A 23,067-nucleotide genomic window follows, 5' to 3' on the forward strand; every position below is an offset into this window, starting at 1 on the left:
AGGAAAGGGACTGCCCTGCTGAAGCTTTGGCCATGGATGAATGCAACCTGCCAAGACCTTGGCGAGGTAGGGAAGAAGTGAGGGCAGAGGGGGTGTGGAAAGAAAGACCTCCACCTCTGTCCTCTAGTTCTTCCTTCTACAGTCTTCTGTGGGTCCCTCTCATTGGCCGAACTCAACCGGAAGCAGGAAGGGAGGTGGTCTGGATGGTGCAGCCCGCAGGGTCAGTCTTCTGGAGAAAAGCACAGGGCAAAGCGAGCCAGAGGGATGGGGGGAGAGGAGAGCAGCACTCAGGCTGATCAATGGCTTCCAGAATGCCTCCCCACTTTCTATCCCTCCCCATAGTCATCAACTGTGTTCCAACCTCATTACCTCACCCCCGGAATACTGGGACAATCTCTCAACACATCTCTGAATCTCCAGTCCACCGTGCCTAATGCCTGAGGCACACGCTGAGTCTCATTGCTCCTCCTTGCAGAGAACTCTCGTGTTCCCCATTCTCTGCTCTTTACTGAAGGTGGCCAGGTGCAAGGCATTTTACAGGATAAAAGGATGATTCAGAGATTGCACTCATTTCTAATAAGGAGGATAGGTATTAAGCTAGAAATGGATCATTTCACCATAAAAGAGATGTGGTTAAAAAGATATGTAAATTTGGGCTCTTAAACATCTTGGCATCACATTCAGGGATCTTCACAGTTTAACTCCGAATTTTCCTTCCAGACTTGTTTTCTAAGGCATGTTCTACTTCATTCTCCCACGTGCCCAGGGTCCCAGCTCTGATAGTTGCCTGGCATACCTTGCACCATACATAGTTTGGATTCAGTGCCTTTGCTCTTGTTATTTCTTTAGCCCAGAAAGTCCCTCCTCAGCTGGCCTTTGGGATGGTCTGATCAGTCACTCACAGCAGGGTGAGTCAGAGCACCAGACTTCTAGGGCCTCCTACTTGGAGTGTGGTCCTCAGACCAGCAGCATGGCATTGCCAGGGGCCTTCTCTCAGGTGAGTCTCAGGCTCACCTGAATCGAGACTCAGATTCTGCCCTTGAACCAGAGCCCCAGGTGATTCCTATGTCTTTGCAAGTCTGAGAAACATCCTATGTTTTGTCAGCTACCTAAGTGGGGCTTGTAGTGTGAGCAGGGCAGCTTACCCTTCCCAGTGTTCCAGAATAAAGTACAAGGGCTTAGTTTTTACTGTAGTTAGTTATAAACTGTTTGTGTTTCTAGCTTCCTAGCTTTTAAGTTGTAAGGATGAGGTCAGTTCAGTTCACTCATTCAGTCGTGTCCAACTCTTTGCGACCCCATGAATCACAGCATGCTGGGCCTCCCTATCCATCACCAACTCCCGGAGTTCACTCAAACTCATGTCCATCGAGTCAGTGATGCCATCCAGCCATCTCATCCTCTGTCATCCCTTTCTCCTCCTGCCCCCAACCTCTCAGCATCAGAGTCTTTTCCAATGAGTCAACTCTTCGCATGAGGTGGCCAAAGTACTGGAGTTTCAGCTTCAGCATCAGTCCTTCCAATGAACACCCAGGACTGATCTGCTTTAGGATGGACTGGTTGGATCTCCTTGCAGTCCAAGGGACTCTCAAGAGTCTTCTCCAATACCACAGTTCAAAAGCATCAATTCTTCAGCACTCGACTTTCTTCACAGTCCAACTCTCACATCCATACATAACCACAGGAAAAACCATAGCCTTGACTAGATGGACTTTTGTTGGCAAAGTAATGTCTCTGCTTTTCAATATGCTATCTAGGTTGGTCATAACTTTCCTTCTAAGGAGTAAGCATCTTTTAATTTCATGGCTGCATTCACCATCTGCAGTGATTTTGGAGCCCAGGAAAATAAAGTCTGACAGTTTCCACTGTTTCCCCATCTATTTCCCATGAAGTGATGGGACCAGATGCCATAATCTTAGTTTTCTGAATGTTGAGCTTTAAGCTAACTTTTTCACTCCCCTCTTTCACTTTCATCAAGAGGCTTTTTCATTCCTCTTCTGCCGTAAGGGTGGTGTCATCTGCATATCTGAGGTGATTGATATTTCTCCCAGCAATCTTGACTCCAGCTTGTGCTTCTTCCAGCCCAGCGTTTCTCAAGATGTACTCTGCATATATTAAATAAACAGAGTGACAATATACAGCCTAGACGTATTTCTTTTCCTATTTGGAACCAGTCTGTTGTTTCATGTCCAGTTCTAACTGTTGCTTCCTGACCTGCATATAGGTTTCTCAGGAGACAAGTCAGGTGACCTGGTATTCCCATCTCTTTCAGAATTTTCCACAGTTTCTTGTGATCCACACAGTCAAAGGCTTTGGCATAGTCAATGAAGCAGAAATAGATGTTTTTCTGGAACTCTCTTGCTTTTTCGATGATCCAGCAGATGTTGGCAATTTGATCTCTGGTTCCTCTGCCTTTTTTAAAACCAGCTTGAACATCTGGAAGTTCATGGTTCACGTATTGCTGAAGCCTAGCTTGGAGAATTTTGAGCATTAGTTTACTAGCGTGTGAGATGAGTGCAATTGTGTGGTAGTTTGAGCATTTTTGGGCATTACCTTTCTTTGAGATTGGGATGAAAACTGACCTTTTCCAGTCCTGTGGCCACTGCTGAGTTTTCCAAATTTGCTGGCATATTGAGTACAGCACTTTCATAGCATCATCTTTCAGGATTTGAAACAGCTCAACTGGAATTCCATCACCTCCACTAGCTTTGTTCGTAGAGATGCTTTCTAAGGCCCACTTGACTTCTCATTCCAGGATGTCTGGCTCTAGGTGAGAGATCACACCATCGTGATCATCTGGGTCATGAAGCTCTTTTTTGTACAGTTCTTCTGTGTATTCTTGCCATTTCTTCTTAATATCTTCTGCTTCTGTTAGGTCCATACCATTTCTGTCCTTTATCAAGCGCATCTTTGCATGAAATGTTCTCTTGGTATCTCTAATTTTCTTGAAGAGGGAGGCTACCAAAATGGTTAAGAGAATGGGGTTTTACAGCATATAGCCACGGGTTTAAATCTCAGCTCTGCCACATGTTAGCCTGGGGCTTTAATAAAGGCCATTAGGGGATTTCCTTGTGGTCCAGTGTTTAGGACCCCATGTTTTCACTGTGGAGGGCATGGATTCAATCCCCGGTCAGGGAACTAAGATCCCACAAGCCATGTGGCTGAATAAATAAATTAAAGGCAATTAACCTTTCTCAGCCTTAATTTTCCAAAACATAATGTATTAATGATATTACCACAGAGGTGCAAGGATCAAATGAGATAAAATATGAACATTATTTAATAAATGTTAATTGATTTATTGTTTTACAAACATATGAAGAAAAGCAAAAAGCAAGAAGCCTGTGGATGGGAAAGTCTGAGCCAGATAGCCAGTGATGGGAGGGGCAGGTCTTTGGTGCTGGAGCTCCAGGGCGTCAGAGTTAAAAATGAGAGCAGACAAAGGCACATCTAAGAGCAAGTGAGTCAGCCTGGCTGAACAGAGGTTCCCATACCAGAACAACATCCTTAGGCACTGTCTGAAATGTAGGCGGTATCCTGGTGGGCTCCCTGGAGGTGGGGTTGTGACATACAAAGTTAGAGGTGTCTGATCAGCCAGGACTGAAAAGGAGACAGGCACCCTCTTCCTGGATGACTCATCCCAAATAACCACAACCATGTAGTGTCTGACCAGGGCTCTGCCACTTGCAGTACACTCATCTCCATCATTTCTTTTAATTTGGGCTGTGACAGGGATTAGCCTGCTTGTTCAGGTCTCCCATGATGGCCCACCTCTGCTGATTCACACAGGAGAGATGATCTAGGCAGGGCAAAAGACAACTTTGAATGTGTCTCCACAGACTTTGACATTTTGAGCAGGAAACAGAAGGACTTGAAGGCCCATGATGTGTTTTCTTCCCTCCTTCCTGTTGAAGGTTGTGACTTTGGGGGAGAGAGGAGGCTGTGAGATGAGAGCAGCTGGCTCCAGGGAGGGTTCTGAAGTCTGAAATCAGTGGACTTAACACACTAGGGGGATGGCTGCTGACAGGATGAAGTAAACAGCCAGGAAGTGTGGGTTTGGGCCTGGGTGCTTGCCAAACCCATCTTGAAGACTTTCAAGGGGCATCAGACTGTGGAGAAAAATGCCCAGGAAAAAAAGGAAAGCTCAATATGATCAATGGTATATGTAGCAACATGGAAGCAGATGGTAAATCTTCAAATGAAAATAAGAAGGAAGGGGTTGGGAACGTGACTATAGACTCCAGACCCAACTGCTCAAGGTATGGGCCACAAATATTGAGCTTGAAAGGCAATGCAAGAAGGGGAATGCACCTGCAGATTTATTTTCTTCCTTTTGTAGGTTTATGTGAAGCTGAGGACCATCACTAATGCCGTTCCAAAGAGGCAGTTATGCAGTGGGTAAGTCTTGGTCTCAGGAGTTCAAATCCTGATCTACCTCTTGCTCTGTGTGACTCTGGGCCAGAACTCTGACTTGCCTTAGTGGTGGTTTTCTCATCTGTGAAGTAGAATAATGAAGTCCATCTCATAAGGTTATTCAGAGAATTCAGTGAAATGATATAAGCCAAGCGTACCGTTAGATACACATAATGTCCCATTGCTATCAGGGGAGCCTATTCTGTTCTGGTGTTATAAACTAGCCCTTCCAGGTGGTCCCTCTGGACCCCCACACTAGCCTGATCAGGCACAAGGACATCCAAAGTTCTCCCAAAGCCACAGGTAGAGAAGGAGCTGCCCAGGCAGGAAATGGAAGGGAGATGATAGTTAAGTAGGAGGAAACCCACGGGCAAGTGGTGTCTTGAAGGTCCAAGAAGGATGGATTTGATGAGAGAGGAGTTATCTTCAGTGTCAGGCGCTGTTGAGAGGGGAGGTGTGCCATCTAGAGAGAGCAGAAGAGTACCTCTGGACTTGGGAGGTGTGCTGTGCGGGAGGAGGGAGACCTGGAGGCGGCCCCACCTGCCATGAGAGCTTAGAGTTTGTGGACCTCTCTATCTTGACCTTCCTAACTATTATGATTAAGTAATTTATTCTTTTAACTTTCTTTTAGCTCTAAATGATTCTGTGATGAAAGAATTGACTTTGAATTGGACATTGTCTCAATTCAGTAAGCACTCATTGAACATCCAGGAAACTTACTGTGTTTCAGGTACCTTGGGGAACACACACATGGTTTAGAATCTCAGTCACCCACTATAGCTTGATCTGGGCAGAATCATTCACCTTTCCCAAGCCTCAGTTTCCCCACGTGTTGCAATGGTTACTGAGCACTGGCTGCCCTGGCAAAGTACCAGGTTGTTTTCAATGAGATTATCTAACTACTTACAACCCAGGGAAGAGCTTGTCAGTGGGGAATAAGACTTAGAGAAGTTGTATAATTTATTCAAGGTCCCATGTCTGTGAGCTATGGAGCTGGGAGATGGGCAGAAGTCTGCCTCCCCCCAGATGCTGCCTCTGCATGGCTGTGTGCTACTTTATGGGCAGAAGACGCACCGCCTGGGCTATGTGTCTGAACCATAGAGCAGATCTGGTGAATTACGGTTAGGTAGTTGTTCATCCATCTCTGCTGCAAGGTGTCAGAGTCTTTCTTATATATTTATTTATTTTTGGTTGTGCTGAGTTACTGTTGCTGCTCCCGGGCTTTCTCTGGCTCCCGAGGGCGGGGCTGTTCTCTAGTTGCCATGTGTGGGCTTCTCACTGTGGTGGCTTCTCCTGTTGCGGAGCACAGGCTTTAGGCAAGTGGGCTTCAGTAGGTGCAGCACACAGACTCAGTAGTTGTGGCCCTAGAGTGTGAGGGCTTCAGTAGCTGTGGCATGCAGGCTCCGTAGTTGCAACTCCTGGGCTCCAGAGCACAGGTTCAGCAGTTGTGGCACATGGGCTGGTTGCTTTGAGTCATGTGGGATCTTCCCAGAAGAGGGATTGAACCCATGTCTCCTGCATTGGGAGTGAATTCCTAGCCACTGTACCACCAGGGAAGTCCAAGGTGTAAGATTCTTAAAAGCAGGCGGTGATTCTGAATTACCTGCTTGTAGTACTAGAGCCTAGGAGAAGCATCTGGTATATAACAGGGGCACAAAAGATGTTGGATGAGTGGCTATAGCACAGGCTCTGTGGATGGATTGAAAAATATAGTCTCTGCTCTCAAAGACATAATCTAATGGTGATATGGAAATACACCTATGTGATGACAACACAATGAGATTCGTACTTTAATGGACATATGTAGATGGTACACATTTTCTTCTTGTGATTGCATTTATTCATGTGAATAAATACATTTTTAAAATGAAAAGGTAATTTTTATTATGGAATATTTTAAGCATGTACATGTAAAGAACAACTGTGTATCTATCACCTAACTTTATAAAATCTTAACATTTGCCATGTTACATGAAAACATACCAGCTTCCCATGTGGTGTTAGTGGTAAAGAACCTGCCTGCCAATGCAGGAGACATGAGACACGGGTTCAATCCCTGGATTGGGAAGATCCCCAGGAGCAAGGCATGGGAACCCACTCCAGTATTCTTGTCTGGAGAATCCCATGGACAGAGGAGCCTGGTGGGCTACAGTCCATAGGGTCACACAGAGTCAGACCTGACTGAAGCGACTTAGCATACACACACGCATGAAAACATACACCATAAATGTGTTGCAGATCAACTGAAAGAATCTATATATTCCTTCAAATCTCATTCCCTTATTAATGTGAATTTGGGCTTAATATCCCCATATATATTTTTATATACTATTGCTTTGTATATACATATCCATAAACAATATATAATATATTGTTGTTTTAATATTTTATGTATTGTTTTCATTACTCTTTTGCTCAAAGTTACCATTTAAGATTTATTCATGTTGATATACTATAGCTCGAGCTCATTCCCTTTAACTCATATATATTTCATTTCATTTTTGAATGTTTTAAGATGACAAAAGTAACACTTGCTACATTAATCTGGATAATATAGATGCATATAAAGAAAAATTACCCTCTCCACAGCCTGCTCTATGTCCTGAGGTAACCCAGGAGATTACCTGTTTTGTGGGTGTCCTTCTACAAATTTCTATTGGTTCAGATAAGCATATATACGGTGTATATAGATGCCTTTCTTTCTCTTTTCCTTCTTTCTTTCTTTCTGTTAACAATATGGGATTCTACTAAACATGTAGTAGATGTGTCTTATTCCACTTAATCTGAGATGTGTCTTATTCTTATCCTGAGATGTGTCTTATTCCACTTAAGCTGTGTAGATTTATTGGATGTAAGTCTTAAACTTGACTTTCATCCCGCGTCTGCAAAAGTGAAAGTTTAGATCAGGCCCTATGCCTCTCACCAGAGAGATATCTTCTCTGCCCTTAAACTGGGACGAGAAAGTGCCAAGAGGGGCAGGTGGGAAAGAGGCAGGAATGCTCTGCTAGGCCATGCAGAAGACCAGGCTTTGGGCAGGAAGGGCCTTAGCCATTATCGAGAATCATAGCTCTCCCCAGATGTAGGTGTGTTCAAGTTGGAGTCAGGCTAGATTACAAGGACATTTTTTCAGTAATAACTGATAGAAGCTTTAGAATTTTTGCTTCAAAGTTATCCCTGGGAGCAACATAATTTTTTTAGGCAAGCCTGGGTCATCCATGGGTGAAGTTATACATCACATACATCTGAGACTATGATCTCAGCCCACTTCCCACTTCCTGTATCACCTTTGTATCAGTTAGGATGCAGGTTTTGCTACTTTGATAAAGACCTGAAGCTGGAGCTGGCACAAATTTTCACAATTCTTATGAGCTGGTTGTTAAGCATCAGTTCAGTTCAGTCACTCAGTCGTGTCCAACTCTTTGCGACCCCATGAATCGCAGCATGCCAGGCCTCCCTGTCCATCACCAACTCCCACAGTTCACTCAGATTCACGTCCATCGAGTCAGTGATGCCATCCAGCCATCTCATCCTCTGCCGTCGCCTTCTTCTCCTGCCCCCAATCCCTCCCAGCATCAAAGTCTTTTCCAATGAGTCAACTCTTCCCATGAGGTGGCCAAAGTACTGGAGTTTCAGCTTTAGCGTCATTCCTTCCAAAGAAATCCCAGGGTTGATCTCCTTCAGAATGGACTGGTTGGATCTCCTTGCAGTCCAAGGGACTCTCAAGAGCATAGCCATCATTAAAATTTTAATTATATAAATTTAAAAAGCAATAAACTGGAACTTCCCTGGCATTCTGAGCTTCCAATGCAGGGGGTCTGGGTTTGATCCCTGGTCAAAGAACTGGATCCCACACGCTGAAACTAAGAGTTTGTATGCCACAGTGAAGACCGAAGATACCAAGTGCTGCAACTATGGCGCAGTGCAGTTAAATAAGTAGATAATAAGTAGGGGTGCTTCAAAAAAGGCAATAAACAATTCTAAAAACAAGGGCAATGAATACTCAAAACTCATCATTTCCTAGTTATTTTACTACATTTTACTATTTGTTGTGCTTTGACAGTGATATACATCTTTTACACAAGCACAGACGTACTGCTCTGCAGTGGTGTGGTGACCCAAGCTACTTTGATCTTGCTGCTGTGACGTCTCAACACCTACATTCTGTCCTGGCTCCAGGGAGGCTTGTTTAAGTTCTAACATCCATCCTGTACCCTAGCCAGACAGGAAAGAAGGGAAAGAGGAGGGCGAGGTTCACTCCTTCCCTTTTCAAGTCATGGTTGTGTATTTGCATACATCACTTTTGCTGACATCCCATTGGCCACACCTCACTGCAAAGGATCTTGGGAATATGGCCGTCCTCTGGGCTTCCATGTGCCTAGCTAAAACTCTTTTTACTGTTGAAGGAGGGAAAGGATACTGGAGGGACAGCTGGTATTCTCTGTTATAGCATTTCATGGATTCTTCTCATAGCCCTACACCATTAAGCACTCTATCCCACCCTTGCCCTCCTTCTTCTGAAGGCCTGTTACAGGGCTCAGGCTTGCCATGTTCATAACCAGTAGAGACATGGCATTCTTCAGCCAATCTCACATCCTCAGCCTCCAGGCAGTGAGAAGAGACTCAGAGGCACATGAGACAGACCCATTTCTTCTAGAGTTAGGGCAGCAACAGATGAACAAAGGCACAAGAGGCCCCCTCTATTCAGGGCTGACCTGGGATCTGAGGAGGGAGGGGATAACGATACCAGGAAAAATGAGCTAGTACCAGCCTCAAGAAGCTTCTAGTCCAGACGAAATGCTTCTACCTGGAAGATCACTAACAATACAGGCAGTAACTGCCAGGGACAAGGTAATTCCGCTCTAATTTTAAATTCTGGGCAGAGAACCAGTCTCCATGAGCAACCAACTCACTGCTGGACTAAGCTCTTGTTTTTAGCTTTTATAGTTATAATCAAATAAAACTTGCAACGAAGTTAGGTTGACATTAGTTAAAGATCTACATAATTGTTGTGCTGCCTGGTAATTAGGCAGAAATGGTAAGCAATTCACATAAATGACTGTAATTAGCATTATTTTTACATAGCCAATGTAGTTTTTAATTTTCCCTGTTACCTTGTATAGTTTATCGGTTGTCACTCTTAGCTCCAGCGGTAACTAACACTTTGTAGTGGTAGGTAGGCTGCCTGGCTCTCTCCAACCTCTGCCCTGGGCTCAGAATGGCTTCTCCTGCACTTCCCCATCAAGCCCCCTTCATACTGGTAAGTGGCAAAGTTGTTACAGGCTTGGGCTCTGGAGTCAAAATGCCTTTACAACCCACTCCATGACTTAAACTTGGTGACCTTAGTGAATTGTTTAATCTTTCACAGAATTGCTCAGACATCATTTCTGAGAAGGGGTCTAGGATATAATTAGTCATGCTGCTGCTGCTGCTGCTAAGTCGCTTCAGTCGTGTCTGACTCTGTGCGACCCCATAGGCAGCAGCCCACCAGACTCCCCCGTCCCTGGAATTCTCCAGGCAAGAACACTGGAGTGGGTTGCCATTTCCTTCTCCAATGCATGAAAATGAAAAGTCATACATGTATGTTATTATGCACTCACTTGTTCATTCATCCAATTGACAACGAATTTCAGCATCTGCTCTCAACCAGATATTGCTTTAGGTGCTGAGCATTGGTAGTGAACCAAAGCCCTGCCCCCATGGTTTGCCTGTTAGAGGAGGGAGACAGACAACTAGCTCACATCGCGGTTTATCAGGCAGTGGTCAGTTGCATGAGGAATACAAGGCAGAGGAAGGTGTCCTGGTGAGGGAGGCTGCTCTTTCAGCAGAAAAAGTGGGTCAGGATAAACTAGGTGAAAGAGCAGTAACGGAAAACTCACAGTTTCTGGGGCTTCCTTTTGCTCATGCTGCTTGTCCTCTGTGGCACAGCCCAATTCTACTCCACATCTTTATCACCCTGCAACCCAGGCTGACTGTCTTCAACCTCTGTACTGTCCCTGGTCATGAGAGCAGGTGAAGGGGGGAACGTGAAGACTCATATCTGGAAGTGACATTGGCCACGGTAAGTTGCATGCTGTATCTGATTTCAAGGCTGGTGGGAATGTGGGGCCCTACCTTGTGCCTGGAAGGAGAGAAGCCAGAAATACTGATGCATTGACTAACTTCATTTATCCTGGATCTGCTCTCTGTCCTGTTCATGATCTTGCCCTTGAACTCCTTGCACTGTATCACCAGGGCTCCCTGGCCCTCTAAATCCCACTTGGATTTGGCCAAAAGAGCGCACCAAGAGGAGGGCCAGGGGTGGGAAGGGCAGGCTGGTGTCCTTGATGCTCCCTGCCCTGCCATGGCTGGTCTACAATCACAGCTCCACCAGGCGCTCTCACACCCCGGCTCCAGCTCTCACCTGGGCTCTGATAACATTGTTACTTTGGCCACCTGATGCAAAGAGCTGACTCATTGGACAAGACCCTGATGCTGGGAAAGATTGAGGGTAGGAGGAGAAGGGGATGACAGTGGAAGAGATGTTTGGATGGCATCACCGACTCAATGGACATGAGTTTGAGCCAGCTCCAGGAGATAGTGAAGGACAGGGAAGCCTGTGTGCTGTGGTCCATGGGGTTGCAACGAGTTGGACATGACTTAGTGACTGAACAACAGCAACATCCTTGCCTTGTTCCTTTAGGACTGAGGGTGAGGAAGGGGCGTGTCAGCCTCCCAGCATGGCTAGTATTTGAGGCCTCAAAACCTATTCTTGGTTTCCCCTGTGAATAGTACCTTCCTGAAAAGATCTCTTCAAAGATGAATGCTTCATCTGAATCTGGCAAAAATATCTATGCTACAGAGGCCTCTCTGAGGAAGTGACATGTGATGTGAGGGAGAAAGTCAAGCAGGTATCTAGCAGAAGAGGGTGGGGGCAGACAGGGAAGACCAAGGGGAGGAGTAGAGAGTGACAGTAGGCACATACAGGGGACAGGGAGCCAGGTTCAGGGCTGCGAGTGTGGTGGGGAGGTGAGAGGAGTCCGGGCCAGAGAGGTGGAGGCCCAGATGACGTCAGACTCTGCGATGGGATGGGAGGGATTTGTGATTTTATTCAAAGTGACATAGGAAACCCCTGGTGGTGGGGAGAGGTTGAGCGGGTGAGCGACAGGACCTGACTTACAGTTTTAAAGGATCACTCTGATTTTAGGGACAAAGTGGAGATGATGTGTTAGGAGGCCAATGCTGAAGTCTCAGAGGGAGGTGTGAGATGTGGTGGCTTGGACCAAGGTGGGAGCCAAGGAGGCGCTGTGCTAAGGCTTGTACACACTCGTGTCTGATTCTTTGAGAGTCCATGGACTATAGCCTGCCAGGCTGCTCTACTCATGGAATTTTCCTGGCAAGGGTACTGGTGTGGGGTGCCATTTCCTACTCCAGAGGATCTTCCTGACCCAGAGATCAAACCCGCATCTCTTGTGTCTCCTGCATTGGCAGGTGGATTCTTTACCACTAGCGCCATCTGGGAAGCTCCGTGGGGGTGGTGAGAAGAGACCAAATTAGGGCCTAGGTAGAGATAACACAAGAGTGGCTGACTGATGGAGTGAATGTTGGCATGAGAGTAAAGGAGAACTTAAGAAAGACTCCAGGTTTTGGCCTGAGAGGAAAGGATTGAGGGGGATACATCTCTTTGGGAAAGGTGAAATTGGGATCAGTTTCCATCATATTAAGTTAAAGATACCTGTTAGAGCTTGAAGAGGAGCTGTTAAGTTAGTGATGAGAGGGAGAGGTCAGAGCTAGAAATAAAAATTTGATGATTACCAGTGGTACATGCATGCTAAGTCACTCAGTCATGTCCGATTCTTTGTGACTCCATGGACTGTAGCTTGCCAGGCTCCTCTATCCACAGGGATTCTCCAGGCAAGAATACTGGAGCGGATTGCCATGCCCTCCTCCAGGGGAGCTTCCTGACCCAGGGATTGAACCCACAACTCTTACATCTCTTGCACTGGCAGGCAGGTTCTTTACTACTGCACCACCTGGGAAGCCAGTGGTAGGTGGTACTTACTGCCTAGAGATGGATGAGCTTTGCTAGTGAATGAGAACAGTGGGGAAGAGAAGAAGTCTGAAGATCCAAGGAGGATGCTCTAACATATAAAAGTTCAGAATATTGGGAGGCTCCAGCAGAGGAGATTAGGAAGGATTAGCTAAACAGGAAGAAAATTAAGTGAAGTCAGTGTTCCAGGTAGGAGAAGGGGGTATTAACTACATCCAATGCTGCTGAGAGACTGCTTTAGATGAAGACAGATCTTAGCTTGACTGGCCCTCTTCTAAGAAGTCTGTTCTAACACCTGGGGGCTCAGGTGCTTTGTGACATGCTCTCATACACCACCGCTTCTCCTCCACACTGTATTTACCTTCTGCTAAGTCCCTCTCCTCCACTGTTCACAGCTCCTTGAGGGCAGGAATGGTGTCTTTACTCATTAATCACACTGAACCCAATGCCAAGCACTTGGTAGAGTTAAATTGATAAATGTTGTTGTTCAGTTGCTCAGTTGTGTCCGACTCTTTGCGACCTCATGGACTGCAGCACGCCAGGCTTCTCTGTCCTTCACTGCTTCCTGGAATTTGGTAAAACTCATGTCCATTGAGTCATTGCATTGATAATAGTTCACTAAAAACAAGCAAACAAAAACCCAGAGTCAATCAAGCTGCAATAACGCTCACCCCCCCCCCCACCCCCAATACATTCACTGTCCAAGCCTCCAATTTTATTCGCAAGAGCTGAAGTTCCTTACTTTTTTCACCTTGCAGGGGCCTGAAGATTTGCGAGTTTCTTTTAAGCATTTCCATTTTAGTAGTCGGGGTCCCACCAATATTTCTCCTCCTCATGATGCCGAGGGCTTCTGGGACTATTTCTCCTGGTTGAGCAACCTAGGTACCATGGGATGGAGCTGCAGAAACATGGAGACATAGATTGACAGAGTATCTTCCTTGGCGATGACTTATTCAATCCCAAGAAAGAAACAGCCATGGGGAGGAGGAGGTGAGCGGAAGAGAGAGGGAGAGAGGTGGGGAGTAAAGGAGGGAGGGAGAAGGAGAGAGGCCCAGGACAAAGGTAGCAGCCCGCTATGTATGAAAGAGGTGGCCTTGAGGAAATGAACTTTTTCTTCTCTGGCATCTCAGAAATGCTTTAGTGAAACCCCCTTGTTATATAGAAGGGAAGTTGAGCCTGAGACGCAAACGGCTTATCCAAGATTTTAGCACTGGTGGTGTGGCAGGGCTGGCCTACACTTGTGTGCTTCTGTCTGTCAGTTCAGTGCATTTTCTTTTTCCTTTTACATAATTATTATTTTTTAATGTATTTTTTTTATTGGAGGCTAATTACTTTACAATATTGCAGTGGTTTTGCCATACATTGACATGAATCAGCCATGGGTGTACACGTGTTCCCCATCCTGAATCTCCCTCCCACCTCCCTCACCATCCCATCCCTCTGGGTCATCCCAGTGCACCAGCCTTGAGCAGTTTTCTGGAACATGGTGGTGACCTTAGAGTCAGGAACAGGTGTTTCCTTTTCCAGGCACATATCTTCTACTTATTCAGTGATACCTGGAGCTGCTTTCAAAGACAAGCTTCTTGTTCCACAAGTGAAAGGAGAAAGGCTAAAACTGCAAATGACGGAGAGAGAACAGTGCCAGGGGTACTTCTCTGCTAAGGGACAAAGGATGGGAGTTCCTTAGAGGGGCTGGGAAGGGAGTGCCCTCCTGGTGTCCGATGGAAGGAGAGCAAAGAAAGGGAGAGGAAGGCAAGGCTAGAGGTGAGGAATTCAGCCTGAAATTGGGGGACTTCCCTGGTGGTCCAGTGGCTAAGACGGCACTCTCAGTGCAAGAGGTCTGGGTTTGATCCCTGATGAGGGAACTAGATCCCACATGCCTCAACTATAATAAAAAAAGATCTGGTACACTGCAAAGAAGATTGAAAACCCCATGTGCTGCAACTAAGACCAAGTGCAACCAAATAAATAAATATTGTTTAAAATTCTAAAAATGAATTTTTAAAAAAGAAACTCTGAAATTGGGTGGGGAGAGGGAGGGGAGCAAACTAGCTATCCTCCTGCTGAGAATGAATAGAACCATCTCATGATGGAGCAACTTGACTGAGCAGATTGAGAAGGTGCAAGGGAGAGAAGCCCCATTCTCATCCAACCAGTGAGAGCGAGGTATGAATCTTGATTCCTCTCCCATTAGGGAAACAAATGGTCTGCCGAGAAGGGTTCAGGTTCGAGGAGTCGAGTGTGACCAAGTTCGGATGAGATCTGCAAAACTGGATGATCCTGGGGTTTAGCAGTGGGCTTGGCCCTCAGTCCCATGAGCTGAGCATTCTTGGGTTTGCTGGAGTTTGGAGGCTTTGCCAGACTCTGTCTCACCTAGATCTTTCTAACGGTGCTAATTCCCAAAGCCAATCATTTCCATAAAGCCTGGCAGCCTTGCCGCCCTTCTCAGTGAAGGTTTAATAGCAGAGCACTGAAACAGGTCTTGTTGCTAAGCCTTCATTATTTCCACAACATATACTACAGGACTCCTACTAATACACCACGAAGCATTGTCCTAATTAAAACTAAACGACTCATGTCAAATTAAATGAGAAGAGTACATTGGGTGAGCCAGGACTTTGGCTTGCAATTGCATGTTTGTTTACTTGTTAATTGGCCAGGTTCAATAACGTACCTCAGTCTTTTCTTCTCATCAATTCAAATTACTGACACTTCAGACTTGGTCTGTTGGGGAGTCCTGGCTGAGGAGATGAGATGCCTGACAATCCGTCCCACTGTGCTGTCTTGTAAAGCTGTTGAGCCACTGTGTGCTCAGGTTCTCCTGGAGCAAAGGGATCATGTCTTTCATGAGCCTCCCACCTTTTGTGGATACTGCAAAGCTACTGTAAAGTGGGGTCATCTGAAGAGCTCCTACGTGTGCTCCCCTATGAAGGAGCTTTGATCCAAAGGCTTCCTAGGTCCAGGAGTCCAGCAGGGCTTTGAAGGCTCGTGTAAGCAGGAACAGCCTCATGGGTCACTCCCCTGCTTCCCCAATTCACAGATGAGAAAACTGTGGCTCAGAGAAATTGGGTAGCTTGCCCAAGTTCACACAGCTAGCACCCTGTGGTTTTGGTGTCCCTCTTCAAAGGGCTTCCCTGGTGGCTCAGATGCTAAAGAATCTGCCTGCAATGCTGGAGACCCAGGTTTGATCCCCCTGGAGGAGGAAATGGCAACCCACTCCAATGTTCTTGCCTGGAGAATACCATGGACAGAGGAGCCTGGTGGGCTACAGTCCATGAGGTATCCAAGAGTCGACCTGACTAAGCGACTAACACTTTCACTTTCACTCTCTTCAACGCACACACCCACCATGGTGTTCATCCCATTGTGTGTCTACTGCCTATACCAACTCAAGAGCTCTTGAGCACTCAGTGGCTTCATGGTGGGCAGATGGAGTTCATGTCATTAAATGATGGTCTTATGTGTGGATGCTCACCATGGGAGCCCATTGCTATGAGAGCACATCCCTTGCCTATTGTTGTTGTTTAGCCTCTCAGTCTTGTCCGACTCTGACCATGTGGACTGCAGCGTGCCAGGCCTCCCTGAATTTCCTTGCAGCCAATTTAGGAAGCTGAATTCCTAGAAGTAATGGGACAAATTTCCACATAAAAAGTTGAAGAAAGAGGAATGAAATGGTAGAGTTGCAGAAGAGGGGAACATTAGAAAGGATTCTGATTTGCAGCCAGACAGACCCAGGCTCAAGTCTTGGATGGTAAGATCATCCCTTACCATCTCCTGGAGTTTGCCCAAGTTCATGTCCATTGTATCAGTGGACAAAAAGATATGACAACAAAAGATGAGTCCCTTGCCTGTTACCTGATGACTGAATTTCTACAACTTGGCGTTTCTCTTTTTGGTTTAAGGCTCATATTTTGTGTAAAAATGATGAATGCTGGTGGGCAGTGCCTTTGTTAGTTGTTATCATTTTCACCTACTTGTGAATAAAGATACCAGGTTAGCACTTTCTCCAGAGATGCAGTCTTCTTTTACAAGGGAGGGGACTATGTCTCAGAGAAGTCCTTCAGCTCTTACATGGCAGAGCCGGAGCTAGTACACACGCCCTTTTCATCCCAGCCTAGTGTTTTCCCCTTTGTGTGATGTTCAGGGGTCCTGGGTACCTGGGGCCAGGAGAGTTGTGGGAAAATCCTTAGGCAAGAACTCCCAGCTAAGCGAGGAGGGTTTCCAAGGAAAAGGGTGCTGGGCTATTTTCACCGCATGGCACACAGGGTGTGCCTTGGGGCTTCCTCCCTCACACCAAGGTGGGTTATTATCACAGTGAACACTCTACTCTCCTCCTGCCACTGGTGTTCAGAAAATAACTCAGGCTGTCATTAACCAGTCAGCATAATTTAGTACCAGCATGAAAAAGAGGGAAAGAAAAGGGGAACTAGGGAGAGAGTTTACCCAGGAGGGAGACAACACTGCTTCCAGATGGTTCTCCCTGAGGCTGTGTGGCCTCCAGGTTTACCTGAAGCCGCAGGCTGCAGCCAGAGTTTTGATAACTGAGGAGCCCCAGGTGTGTGAGCTGGCCCTGACCTGACCACACAATGGTCAGTGTGCCCTGATCTGCACAGACTGTTTGGAGAGATGTTAGCTACAATCCAGTGCACTTTGCACAAAGGCAAAAGGATGTGTATGGGATCCTAGAATGTGTGTTGCTATAGCAACATCTGCCTTTATTATCACCTAAATCCATTCACAGTATAAATATAGTAACTATTTGACTTCCCCACCCCCAGTCCACTTGGTAGAATATTTTTTAAAAAATTGTGACAACCAAAAAAAAAAGAAAAAAGAAAACTGCAGCAAACTGCAGTATCATGGGAGTGTGTGTAGAAGTGACTTTTGGAGGTGGGGAGAATATGGGGACATTTGTGGTTGGGATAAATTTTCACAAGTTGGAGAGGCTAGTTTCCTTGCAGCCAATTCAGGAAGGTGAATTCTTTGAAGTAAAGGGACACATTTCCACATGGAAAGTTGAAGAAAGAGGAATGAAGTGGTAGAGGTGCAGAAGAGGGGAATATTGTAATAGAAAGGATTCTGATTTGTAGTCAGACAGACCTGGGCTCAAGTCTTGGCATCACTGCTTATCACTTGAGGAACAAGGGGCCGCTTGATTCCAAGTCTGTTTCCTCATCTGTTAAATAGGAAACCATATCCTGCAGCCTATTTCAGCAGCTTTATCTCCTTGGACCAGCACTTGACATCAGTTCACCAGCAGACGTTTATTTCCTATGCACGAGCTCAGTCCTCTGCAGGGGAAGGGGAAAGGGGTCAGACCCAGCAGGGGCAGGAAGATCTTTGTGCCAGTTTGGAGATCGTCTGTGATGTTAATGATGGCCCACAGCAGACTGGGAAATGGCATGACAAGCACTGTGAGAATCGTTAGGATAAAATACTCTCCTTCTATCATATAATTAAGGTGACCTTAGAAAAAACTGTAGAGTAGTTTGGGGATGAAGAAGAGTCTAACACCTAGCTACACGTGGATATGTTATTATTTATTGATTGAGCCATTTCTCTTTTATGAAACATTTGGTTTGTTTCAAGGTCCTTCTGTCATATGACCATGCATAGATATTATTGTGTATAAATTCCAGTCTACATCTTGGATTATTTCTTTAGGGTAAATTCCTAGGAGTTGAACGGCTGCATCAAAGAAGATAGGAGTTTTTAGGGCTCTTGACATATGTGGGGGCTTCCCTGGTGGCGCAGATAGTAAACAGTCTGCCTGCAATGTGAGAGACTCAGGTTTGTTCCCTGGGTCAGGAAGATCTGCTGGAGCAGGGAATGGCTACCCACTCAATATTCTTGCCTGGAGAATCCCATGGGCAGAGAAGCCTGGCAGGCTGGGCTACATGTAGTCCTTGGGATATATATATATTACTTGACATATATTACTAACCACACCTTCCTAGAAAATTTGTAACAATTTACACAGTGTACTAATTTGCTCATTTCCCCATATAGGTCTGACAACATGGTGCATTTTAACTTAAATTTTTTTTTTTTTTGGTTCTCTTCTTACTTCCTCTTTGATTGCTCTCTGTCTAGGATGTTCTTGGAATTAATTTTTTCCAGCTTTATTGAGATATTATTGACATATAACATCATGTAAGTTAAGGTAGACACCTATGTTGACTTGACACACACGTACTGTTAAATGATTACCACAGTAATGTTACTTAGCACCTCTAGAGCCTTGCATAATCATCATTTGTTTCTTTTGTGGTGAGAACACTTAACATCTATTCTTTAATCACCATGCTGTGCATTAGATCCCTAGAATTTATTCATCTTATAACTGAAAGTCATGTTCTTTGTCCAACATCTCACTTATTTCCCCCATACTCTAGCCCCTGGCCACCACCATTCTGCTCTCTTTTTTTCTGTAAGTTCATGTTTATAGATTCCACATATAAGTTGATATCATATAGTATCTGTCTTTCCCTTTCCGCCTGTTTCACTTAGAATAATGCTTTCAGGATCCATCCATGTTGCTGCAAATGGAAGAATTTCCTTCCTTCTCATGTCTAAATAATATTCCATTATGTTTATGTGTGTGTGTATGTATCAAAACTTCTTTATCCATTCATCTATAGATGAACATGTAGGTTTCCATAGTTGGGCTGTTATGAATAGTGCTGCAATGAACATTGAACATGGGGGTACAAATAAACCTTTTTTAAAATTAATTTTTATTGGAGTATAGTTGTTTTACAATGTTGTGTTAATGTCTGCTGTATGGCAAAGAGAATCAACTATATGCATACATATATCCCCTCCCTTTTGGCTTTCCTTCACGTTTACTCAGAGCACTGAGTAGAATTCCCCGTCCTACATACTAGGTTCTCGTTAGTTACCTATTTTATACATAGGAGTGTATATATGTCCGTCCCAGTCTCTCAAGTCATCCTACTCCCTGCTCTGCCCCCGCCCCCTTGCTGGTATTCATGCGTCTATTTAGAAGTATAGATATACCTTCAAGATCCTGAACTCAATTCCTTTGGGTATACATCCAGAAATGGGATTGCTGGATTATCTATTTCTAGTATTTTTGAGGAAACTCTACACTCTTTTCTGTAGTGGCTGCATTAATTTACATTTTTACCCATCATTCCCCTGATGCTGGGAAAGATTGAAGGCCAAAGGAGAAGGGGATGGCAGAGGATGAGGTGGTTAGATAGCATCCCTAACTCAATGGACATGGATGTGAACAAACTTCAGGAGATAGTGAAGGACAGGGAAGACTGGCGTGCTGCAGTCCATGGGGTCACAAAGAATTGAACATGACTGAGTGACTGAACAACACCCACTGTGTACAAGGTTCTCCTTTTCTCTATACCCCTGCCAGCACTTAGCTCTTGTCTTTTCAATAACAGCCATTCTGACAGGTGTGAGGTGACATCTCATTGTGGTTTTGATTTGGATTTCCCTGATGCGGTGAAGAGATACCCCACGTCCAAGGTAAGAGAAATCCAAGTAAGATGGTAGGTGTTGCAAGAGGGCATCAGAGGGCAGACACACTGAAACCATACTCACAGAAAACTAGTCAATCTAATCACACTAGGACCACAGCCTTGTCTAACTCAATGAAACTAAGCCATGCCCCTGGGGCCACCCAAGATGGGCAGGTCATTGTGGAGAGGTCTGACAGAATGTGGTCCACTGGAGAAGGGAATGGCAAACCACTTCAGTATTCTTGCCTTGAGAACACCATGAACAGTATGAAAAGGCAAAATGATAGGATACTGAAAGAGGAACTCCCCAGGTCAGTAGGTGCCCGATATGCTACTGGAGATCAGTGGAGAAGTAACTCCAGAAAGAATGAAGGGATGGAGCCAAAGCAAAAACAATACCCAGCTGTGGATGTGACTGGTGATAGAAGCAAGGTCCAATGCTGTAAAGAGCAATATTGCATAGGAACCTGGAATATCAGGTCATGAATCAAGGAAAATTGGAAGTGGTCAAACAGGAGATGGCAAGAGTGAATGTCGGCATTCTAGGAATCAGCGAACTAAAATGGACCAGAATGGGTGAATCTAACTCAGATGACCATTGTATCTACTACTGCGGGCAGGAATCCCTTAGAAGAAATGGAGTAGCCATCATGGTCAACAAAAGAGTCCAAAATGCAGTACTTGGATGCAATCTCAAAAACGACAGAATGCTCTCTGTTCATTTCCAAGGCAAACCATTCAATATCACAGTAATCCAAGTCTATGCCCCAACCAGTAACGCTGAAGAAGCTGAACTTGAACAGTTCTATGAAGACCTACAAGACCTTTTAGAACTAACACCCCAAAAAGATGTCCTTTTCATTATAGGGGACTGGAATGCAAAAGTAGGAAGTCAAGAAACACCTGGAGTAACAGGCAAATTTGGTCTTGAAATACGGAATGAAGCAGGGCAAAGACTAACAGAGTTTTGCCAAGAAAATGCACTGGTCATAGCAAACACCCTCTTCCAACAACACAAGAGAAGACTCTACACATGGACATCACCAGATGATCAACACCGAAATCAGATTGATTATATTCTTTGCAGCCAAAGATGGAGAAGCTCTATACAGTCAACAAAAATAAGACCAGGAGCTGACTGTGGCTCAGATCATGAACTCCTTTTTGCCAAATTGAAGAAAGTAGGGAAAACCCACTAGACCATTCAGGTATGACCTAAATCAAATCCCTTATGATTATACAGTGGAAGTGAGAAATAGATTTAAGGGACTAGATCTGATAGATAGAGTGCCAGGTGAATTATGGACGGAGGTTCGTGACATTGTACAGGAGACAGGGATCAAGACCATCCCCATGGAAAAGAAATGCAAAAATGTGAAATGGCTGTCTGGGGAGGTCTTACAAATGGCTGTGAAAAGAAGAGAAGCGAAAAGCAAAGGAGAAAAAGAAAGATATAAACATCTGAATGCAGAGTTCCAAAGAATAGCAAGAAGAGATAAGAAATCCTTCCTCAGAGATCAATGCAAAGAAATAGAGGCAAACAACAGAATGGGAAAGACTAGAGATCTCGTCAAGAAAATTAGAGATACCAAGGGAACATTTCATGCAAAGATGGGCTCGATAAAGGACAGAAATTGTATGGACCTAACAGAAGCAGAAGATATTAAGAAGAGGTGGCAAGAATACACAGAAGAACTGTACAAAAAAGGGCTTCATGACCCGGATAATCATGATGGTGTGATCACTCATCTAGACTCAAACATCCTGGAATGTGAAGTCAACTGGGCCTTAGAATCATCACTACGAACAAAGCTAGTGGAGGTGATGGAATTCCAGTTGAGCTCTTTCAAATCCTGAAAGATGATGCTGTGAAAGTGCTGCACTCAATATGCCAGCAAATTTGGAAAACTCAGCAGTGGCCACAGGACTGGAAAAGGTCAGTTTTCATTCCAATCCCAAAGAAAGGCAATGCCAAAGAATGCTCAAACTACCACACAATTGCACTCATCTCACATGCTAGTAAAGTAATGCTCAAAATTCTCCAAGCTAGGCTTCAGCAATACGTGAACCGTGAACTCCCAGATGTTCAAGCTGGTTTTAGAAAAGGCAGAGGAACCAGAGATCAAATTGCCAACATCTACTGGATCATCAAAAAAGCAAGAGAGTTCCAGAAAAACATCTATTTCTGCTTTATTGACTATGCCAAAGCCTTTGACTGTGTCGATCACAATAAACTGTGGAAAATTCTGAAAGAGATGGGAATACCAGGCCACCTGACCTGCCTCTTGAGAAACCTGTATGCAGGTCAGGAAGCAACAGTTAGAACTGGACATGCAACAACAGACTGGTTCCAAGTAGGAAAAGAAGTACGTCAAGGCTGTATATTGTCACCCTGCTTATTTAACTTCTATGCAGAGTACATCATGAGAAACGCTGGGCTGGAGGAAGTACAAGCTGGAATCAAGATTGCTGGGAGAAATATCAATAACCTCAGATATGCAGATGACACCACCCTTATGGCAGAAAGTGAAGAGGAACTAAAAAGCCTCTTGATGAAAGTGAAAGAGGAGAGTGAAAAAGTTGGCTTAAAGCTCAACATTCAGAAAACAAAGATCATGGCATTTGGTCCCATCACTTCATGGGAAATAGATGGAGAAACAGTGGAAACAGTGTCAGACTTTATATTTTTGGGCTCCAAAATCACTGCAGATGGTGACTGCAGCCATGAAATTAAAAGATGCTTACTCCTTGGAAGAAAAGTTATTACCAACCTAGATAGCATGTTGAAAAGCAGAGACATTATTTTACCAACAAAGATCCATCTAGTCAAGGCTATGGTTTTTCCTGTGGTCATGTATGGATGTGAGAGTTGGACTCTGAAGAACACTGAGCACCGCAGAATTGATGCTTTTGAACTGTGGTGTTGGAGAAGATTCTTGAGGGTCCCTTGGACTCCAAGGAGATCCAACCAGTCCATTCTGAAGGAGACGAGCCCTGGGTGTTCTTTGGAAGGAATGATGCTAAAGCTGAAGCTCCAGTACTTTGGCCACCTCATGCAAAGAGTTGACTCATTGGAAAAGACTCTGATGGTGGGAGGGATTGGGGGCAAGAGGAGAAGGGGATGACCGAGGA

This window comes from Budorcas taxicolor, chromosome 16 (assembly GCF_023091745.1).
Source record: "Budorcas taxicolor isolate Tak-1 chromosome 16, Takin1.1, whole genome shotgun sequence".
Classification (NCBI taxonomy): Eukaryota; Metazoa; Chordata; class Mammalia; order Artiodactyla; family Bovidae; genus Budorcas; species Budorcas taxicolor.